Source organism: Kogia breviceps, chromosome 1, assembly GCF_026419965.1.
Source record: "Kogia breviceps isolate mKogBre1 chromosome 1, mKogBre1 haplotype 1, whole genome shotgun sequence".
Classification (NCBI taxonomy): domain Eukaryota; kingdom Metazoa; phylum Chordata; class Mammalia; order Artiodactyla; family Physeteridae; genus Kogia; species Kogia breviceps.
This window is the reverse complement of record NC_081310.1, coordinates 35379963-35388215: the sequence shown is the minus strand read 5'-3', so window position 1 is coordinate 35388215 and position 8253 is coordinate 35379963. Positions and strand designations below refer to the sequence as shown.

General features: G+C 50.7%; 1 pseudogene; it reads left to right on the top strand.

The window, feature by feature from the left end:
* Nucleotides 1–1671: 1671 nt before the first annotated feature.
* On the top strand, nt 1672–4433 carry LOC131752133 (serine/arginine-rich splicing factor 3 pseudogene; annotated as a pseudogene).
* Nucleotides 4434–8253: the final 3820 nt, after the last annotated feature.

Genomic DNA, 8253 nt, shown 5'->3' with positions numbered 1-8253 from the left:
ACCCCCAACAGTGCACCCTGAGGAGCCTCGCCATGAGAAAGCATAGGACACTGGCCCCAGATAGCTGAGGTGCATATGAAAGGAATGATTCCAGTGAGCCCAGACTCTTGCATCTTCCCATACACGAAAGTGCTAAATTCCTTAACTTGAGATATCTGATTTTCTTTAATTAACAGCAATCTTTTAAAATTCCGACTACCTGATCTTTGTTGCAAAAACTCCTATGTATCCTGGCTCCTCTACCTCTTCAGAGCCATCTCTCAGAGTTATCTGAGATGCTGTGTCTTGGGCTTAAGTCCTCAGTTTTGTTCACCAAATAAAAACATAATTCTCAGCTTATAGGTTGTGAATTTTTTTCATTTGACACTACACATACAAGTGAGTTCCCACCTACTTAATTGGTATCATTCATGCAACAATTATCTACTAAGCATATACCATGGGCCAGGTACAGTGTTACTGCTGTAGGAAGAGACCTATCTGATTTGGTGAAGAACATGGGCTTTACAGTCAGACACTCTTGATTTTGAATTCCAAATTCTACCAACTGCTAGCTGTGAAGATGGATTTACCAGGTAGCTAATAAAACTAACAATATTTTCTCCCACTCTGTGACTTTTCATTCTCCTAACAGTTTCTTTTGAAGAACAAAACTTTAAAATTTTGATGAGATCTAATTTATTAATTTATCTTTTTATGGATCATGTTTTTGGAGTCATATTTTAGAAATCTTTGACTCACTGAAGGTCACAAAAATTTCCCCATATGTTTAGTTATAGAAGTTTTATTGTGTTAGTTTTTGACCTCTTACAAGGTCAGCTGCCGAGGCTCCAAGGGATGAGTCAGGGCTCACCCTCCACCATGGGGAGATCGCTGGTTAAAGCGCTCACGAGGGAGTGAACCGCTTGTCTTGCACAGACATGCACGGGCAAACCTTGTCGACGCGTTCTGTCCGGGATAGGAAGCCCTCTCCTGCCTCTTCCAGGCTCTCCGTAAAGCACGTGCAGATACGCCCACCCCACTCTCGGACTCCATGGGCCACAGCTGGAGGAACCAGCCCAGGAACCGAGGCAGGAAGAGGCCAATGGTCAGCGCTCCTTGGCTGGAGCCCGTCAGTCGTCAGTGGGTCCCCCTTCACACACCACCAGACGATCCTCTTGACCTGGGCAGTATACGTCAACCTACCGCTAAGATGGGCCCGGCGCGCACTTGGCTACCTGGTGCCGCTGGGACCCCCAGGATCTCCTGGCAGAGGCGGGCATTCTCCTGGGCTGGGTCCGCGGACGCCTGTGTGTGCAGGGCCTGGTCCACCTTGGCCAGGGTGATCTGGCTCAGGTTGAAGAGGCCTGGGGGGCAGGAGGAAGGAGATGGGGGGCTGGCACTGTGTCCAGGCCGCGCTTTCCGGCCGGGTGGTCCGGGAGCCCCCTTCCCTTCGCTTGGTCCGGCAGCACCGGGGTTGGCCTGCAAGGACTTGATGAGCTTGTCCAGCAGCTCCTGGGAGATGGTGCTGCCCGTGCCCCACCGAGACTGGCAGCAGCTCCAGGGCCTCACAGGGCGCGGTGCTCCCGGCCCCAGAGCCTTCCCTCTGGTTCTCATCACCAGCTGTCACCAGACTTGCAGGCAACGTTGCTTTCTTTTCTCTGGTCTTTTTTACATCTCTCAGCCACGCAAATGGGTGAAGCCCTGACACTCGCTGCCACGTGGATGCACCCTGAGAACACGACGCTCAGCGAGAGAAGTCCGACACAGGGACACACAGGGTGTGACCCCACTGAGGGGAAACGTCCAGAACAGGTAGATCCACAGACTCAAGAGAGTGGGTTCCTGGTTGTCAGGGGCTGGCGAGGGGACGGAGTGATAGGTAAGGGCATGAGGGACATTTTTGGGGTGATGGAAATGTTCCAAAACATGGCAGTAGTGACGACTGCCCAGCTCAGTAAACTGTCCCCACGTGCTCTGGTGCAGCCTGCGAGAGCATCGCTCTCAGGACAGAGGGCTGACGGCAGGAAGACTGAACCAGCAGTGGGTCCTGGGCCCAGACGCTCAGCTGGGGGCCCCCCCGTGGGGAAGTCGCTGGGACTTGCTGAGCCTCCACCGAGACTGGCAGCAGCTCCAGGGCCTCACAGGGCTTGGCGCTCCCGGCCTCATAGCCTTCCCTCCAGTTCTCATCACCGGCTGTCCCCAGACTTGCAGGCAACGTTCCTTTCTTTCCTCTCGTCTTTTTTCCATCCCTCAGAAAAGGAGTGAAGCCCTGACACTCGCTGCCACATGCATGGACCCTGAGCACACGATGCTCAGCGAGAGAAGTCCGACAGAGAAGGACACACAGGGCGTGACCCCACTGAGGGGAAACGTCCAGAACAGGTAGATCCACAGAGTCAGAGAGTCACTCCCTCTCTAGGAGGGAGTGAGGGAGAGGCAGAGACGGAGGGAGAGGGAGAGACAGAGGGAGGGAGAGGGAGAGGGAGGGAGCGAAGGAGAGGGGGGAGTGGGAGAGGGAGAGAGGGAGAAGGAGAGAGGGTGCCTGCCTCCCTCTCTGTCTCCCTCTCCCTGTCCCTCTCTCCCCGCTGTCCCTCTCCCTCTGTATCTCCCTCTCTGGGAGGGAGAGAGGGAGAGGGAGAGGGAGGGAGAGTGAGAAGGAGGGAAAGTGATGGAGGGAGGGAGAGGGAGAGAGGGTGAGGGAGAGAAGGAGGAGAGAGGGAGGGGGGGGAGGAAGAGACCTCTCTCCCTCTCCCTCTCTCCCTCTCCCTCTCTCCCCCCTCCCTCTCCCCCTCTCTCTCTCCCTCTCCCTTGTCTCTGCCTCTCCCTCCATCTCTCCCTCTCTTGGAGGGAGTGAGGGAGAGGGAGAGAGGGAGGGGGAGAGGGATAGAGGGAGGGAGGGGGAGACATCTTTTCGCTCTCTCCCTCTCTCCCTCTCTCCCTCTCCCCCTCCCTCTCCTGCTCTCTCTCCCTCTCCCTCCACCTCCTTCCATCTCCAGGGAGGGAAGGAGGTAGAGGGAGAGGGAGAGGGAGAGAGGGAGGGGGAGAGGGAGAGGGAAAGAAGTAGAGGGAGAGTGGAACAGGGAAAGAGGGACAGGGAGAGAAGGAGAGAAGGAGAGGGAGAGAGGGATTTAGAGAGGAACAGGGAGAAGGGGAGGGAGCAGGGAGAGGGAAAGAGGGAGAGAAAAGAGGGAAAGGGAGAGGGAGATGGAGAGGGAGAGGGAAGAGGGAGAGGAGATGGAGAGAGGGAGAGGGAGAGAGGGAGAGGGAAGAGGGAGAGAGAGAGAGAGAGAGAGAGAGAGAGAGGGAGAGGCAGAGAGGGACAGGGAGCCAGGGAGGGAGAGACAGAGGAGAGGAAGCAGGGAGAAAAGAGAGAAAGAACACACCATCTACCTTTCTGTCAAATGACACCAGAGATCCTTACACAACCAGGAGAAAATAACACAGCAAGGCTCTTTCTCAGCTGGAACCGGAACTGCAGACAGGGCCAAACACCACCAGGCTGGTCACACATGTCCAGCTGCGCCCCAGCCCCATGAGTCCGGTCACCAGGGCTCGGAGTGTCTGCTCCAGGGAGCTGGGATTCGCCCTCTGGCCCGGGAGGCCGGGCCAAGACAGCAGGGCCCCGGGCTGGACACAAAGGGGGAAAAGCATCCCCACAGGACAAGCTTGTGTGAACACATCCAGCTGCCAGATTCTGGAGGCCCGGGATCACCCTGTGGCCCGTGAGACCCGGGAGCCACGAGGGTTTTGCATCGTGATTCCTGTCCATTGGACTGTAAAGTTTATGTGGGGAATCTTGGAAACAGTGGTAAGAAGACTGAATTTGAACGAGCTTTAGGCTATTATGGACCACTCTGAAGTGTGTGGGTTGCGAAAAACCCTCCCAGCTTCGCACTTGTTGAATGGGAAGATCCCCGAGATGCAACCGATGCTGTCTGAGAACTAGATGGGAGAACACTCTGTGGCTGCCGAGTAAGAGTGGACCTGTGGAATGGGGATAAGAGACGTCGAAATCGTGACCGCCTCCTCCTTGGGGTCATCGCCCTCGAGATGATTATCGGAGGAGGAGTCCTCCACCTCCCACACATCTCCAAGACGGAGAAGCTTCTCCCTCAGCCAGAGCAGGTCCCTTTCTAGATATAGGAGAAGAGAGAGATCGCTGCCCCAGGAGAGAAATCACAAGCCGTCCCGATCTTTCTCTAGGTCTCCTAGCCGATCCAGGTCAAATGAAAGGAAATAGAAGACCACCACTTTGCAAGAGGAGTGGTGTACAGGAAATAACTTCATTTGACAGGAGCATGTACAGAGAATTCAAGTTTTGTTTGAGACTTCCGAAGCTTGGTGCACTTTTTAAATGTTTTAGCTGGTCACATTGGTTTGTCTCTTGGGACAGTGACACATAAAGGTGTCATTCTCTATGATTTGAAATGGGTCATATGAGGCATGTAATATGAAGAATTGTTACTTTACAATGTTCCCTTAAGCAAAATTGAATTTGCTTTGAATTTTTGGTCTTGCCTAGACTGATAATAAAACTCTAACTCTTGCCCACCTAAAGTGTGATGTTTACTATTATGGAAACAACACTGGCAAACATTGAAAAGACTTTATGCAGCTGGGATATGGCATGCAGCTGTAGTTAAGCAAGCAGTCTTTAAAAGGTGCTTTTTACCTACAAGCCAGCAGGTAAAAATTAAAGCTGCACCCTTTCCCTAGATTAGAGGTTTAAAAATTCCATTAGTCTTCACACTGGACAAGAGGTTGTCCAGTGAGTTTAGAATTGAAGAAGTTTCTAGGAAGTTAGTTTACCTTTGAGTTAGGTCATAAGTCCCCTCTGTGATTGCTGTACATGAATACATAGCTCTTTGTAATATTTTTTGGAAATTGAGATGATCAAGATACCAATGTCCTGCCAGATTAAAAGTATATTGTAGAGCTGAACTTTGAGTTACTGTGCAATTTTTTTTTCATGCTGTCATTTGTAATATGTTTTGTGAGAATCTTTGGGATTAAAATTTTGGTTCCAAAAGAAAAAAAGAAAAGAAAAGAATCCGCCTGCCAATGCAGGGGACACGGGTTTGAGCCCTGGTCCGGGAAGATCCCACGTGCTGCAGATCAACTAAGCCCGTGGACCACAACTACTGAGCCTGTGCTCTAGATCCTGGGAGCCACAACTACCGAGCCCCCATGCCACAACTACAGAAGTCCGCACATCTAGAGCTCGTGCTCCGAAACAAAAGAAGCCGCCGTAATGAGAAGCATGTGCCCGCAATGAAGAGGAGCCCCCGCTCGTCACAACTAGAGAAAGCCCGCGTGCAGCAATGAAGACCCAACGCAACAACAACAACAAAAAGACGATACTGGCCAGGTGATCAAGAGTAACATCTTTTGTCACAAGTCCCATTGATGGTGTGTATCCTTGATGTGACCTGAGGAGAATGGCATTTTTATCTCTGTCTGAATCTTCTGCCCCAAACCCCATAACTCCAGACCAACCATAAGAAAAACATCATAAGACAAACAGACAAACAAATTGAGGGACAAAATACCTGACCAGTCCTCCTCAAAACTGTCAAGGTATCAAAACCCAGGCACATCTGAGAAATGTCACAGCCCAGAGGAGACTGGGACAGAAAAAGGATGTTAGGGGAAAACTAAGGAAATTCTAAGAAAGTGTGGACTTTAGTGAATAATAATGTATCCATCGTGGTTCCTTAGTTGGATAAACATGTCATACTAACGTACTAACATGTTGGAAAGAGGGGTACTGGGTCGGGGTCCATGGCACTCTGTACACTCTGTACAGATCTTTGCAACTCTTTTGTGACTCTAAGCTATTCTAAAATTAAGTGAGTACTAAACAGAGATAAGAATGTGATTTCCCTGATTTGAACATGCCTGAGTTTCTTTTCATGGTCACATTTTTGCTCTCTGGATGTGTCTTGGAATCAGTAGCAAAGGAAAGTTGCCAGCCCCTGGGAAGATGTGGCTGGTTTGCAGGTGGCTTGCTCTGGAGCTGAAGACCATGGTGGGAAGTCTACAGCCTCTGGCTGCACTTAGAAACATGGGAGGGGATGGGCCAGCTCAGTTAGGGATGGAACCTATAAATAAACCTTTTCTTCTTTTCCATTGTGGCTTATCACAGGATATTGAATAAAGTTCCCTGTGCTAGACAGTAGAACCTTGTAGTTTATCCATCCTATATTTAATAGTTTGCACCTGCTAACCCCAAACTCCCAATCCAACCCTCCCTCACTCTTTCTCCTCTTTGGCAAACACAAGTCTGTTCTCTGTGTCTGTGAGTCTGTTTTTGTTTCGTAGATGAGTTCATTAGTGTCGTATTTTAGATTTCACATATAAGTGAGATAATATGATATTTGTCTTTCTCTTCTGACTTCACTTAGTAAGATAATCTCTAGGTCCATCCACGTTGCTGCAAATAGCATTATTGCATTCTTTTTATGGCTGAATAATATTCCATTGTATATATGTACCACATCTTCTTTATCCATTCGTCCATCAGTGGACATTTAAGTAGCTTCCACGTCTTGGCTATTGTAAATAGTGCTGCAATGAACATTGGGGTGCATGTATCTTTTCTTTCTTCTTTCTTTCTTTCTTTCTCTCTTTCTTTTTCTCTTTCTTTCTTTCTTTCTTTTTGTCACATGGCATGTGGGATCTTAGTTCCCTGACCAGAGATGGAACCCATGCCCCATGCACTGGAAACACGGAGTCTTAACCACTGGACCACCAGGGAAATCCCAGGGGTGTATGTATATTTTTTAATTAGAGTTTTCTCCAGATCTGTGCCCAGGAGTGGAATTGCGGGACCCTATGGCAGCTGTATATGTTCTCTGCAAGTCTCACATCAACCACCTGTACTCCAGTCCTTGCTCTCAACATCATCTTCGGGGAACCCAAACTGTGACAGGGACCTTGACAAGAAGAAATGGCTCAGGGAAAAGCTACCTGCACAGGGAGGAGATAGAGGCCATCGGCGCTGGGGTGCAGCAGAGAGATTGGGCAGACATTTGTCATTTCACCCCAGATACTCATCTCAGCCCTCCTGGCTGCCCCACTCTAGGTCACCTCGGGATACAGAGGTCACCTGGTTAGAGTCCCTGCCTGTGCAGCAATCTAGGGGCACCAGTGGGTCTGAATAATATTACTGCAGGGTCTCCCCCACAGCACTGGAGTTATTCGGGGTGGGTCATCCTCTGCTGGGGGCACCTCCTGGGCACTGTGTGGGGTTCAGTAGCATCCCTGGCTCCACCCATATGATTCAAGGGGCCCCTCCCCGCCAGTTGTGACAACCACAGATTTTTCCCAGACATCACCGAAGAACTGGGTGAGGTGGGGGCAGGATGGCCCTGGGGGAGGACAGCTGTGTTGAAGCAACCAGCCTGGCCCAGGGCAAGGTCTGCCCCAATCCCATCAGCGCCTGCATTTAGAACTGCCCCTTCCCTCTCCCACCTCCCCTGCCCTGCAGTGGTCTCCGAGACATCATCCCCATGTAATAAATCACACCTTCTCAGTTTACTGTTTGCAGCCCTTGCTAGAATGTGAGCTCTCTGAGGACAGGGATGCTGTTACGTCCCCAGCACCTAGAAGAGTGTCTGCTGTGTAGTAGATGCTTCATAAATACTTGCTGAATAAAGGAGTTGAATAAAGGGATGAGTGGATGAATGAATGAAGGTTACAATGGAAGGAGGGGGGAGATTCCCTTTCTGGCTCTCGGGGGTGGGAGATCAAGTGAAAGATCCATCCTAAAGAGGCTGACCAGCCTTCTGGGGTTCCCCGGGACTGAGGGTTTCCCCAGAGTTCCAGCGCTCAAACCTGAGCTGTCCTGGGCAAACTGGGGGCGGGTGTTGGTCACCCTATCTGAACACAGTAACAATTCCAACTGCAATAGCAATGGCCAATGACCTCTACGGTCTTATTGACCAGGGACCGTTCTTTACCTGGCGGGGAAGGGGAAGGGTGGGCCGGGACTGGAATTCTGTTGATCCAGGGCGGGTGAGGGCACACCCCGGCCTTGTGTAGGGGAGTCCAGGAAGGTTCTGGAGGAAGTGACAGTGACACAGGAGGGAGGGAGGAGTCTAAGGAAGAACTTCGCACAGGATAACTTGTGTCAATGGCCCTGGGCCCAAGGTCACACCTGACCAGGGCTTGCTTTTTTCTTTTTTCTCATTTACTTTTTCCCACATGGATATGCAATTGTCCTAATGCCATTTATTGAAAAGTCCTTAATTTCCCTACTTTCTGTCATAT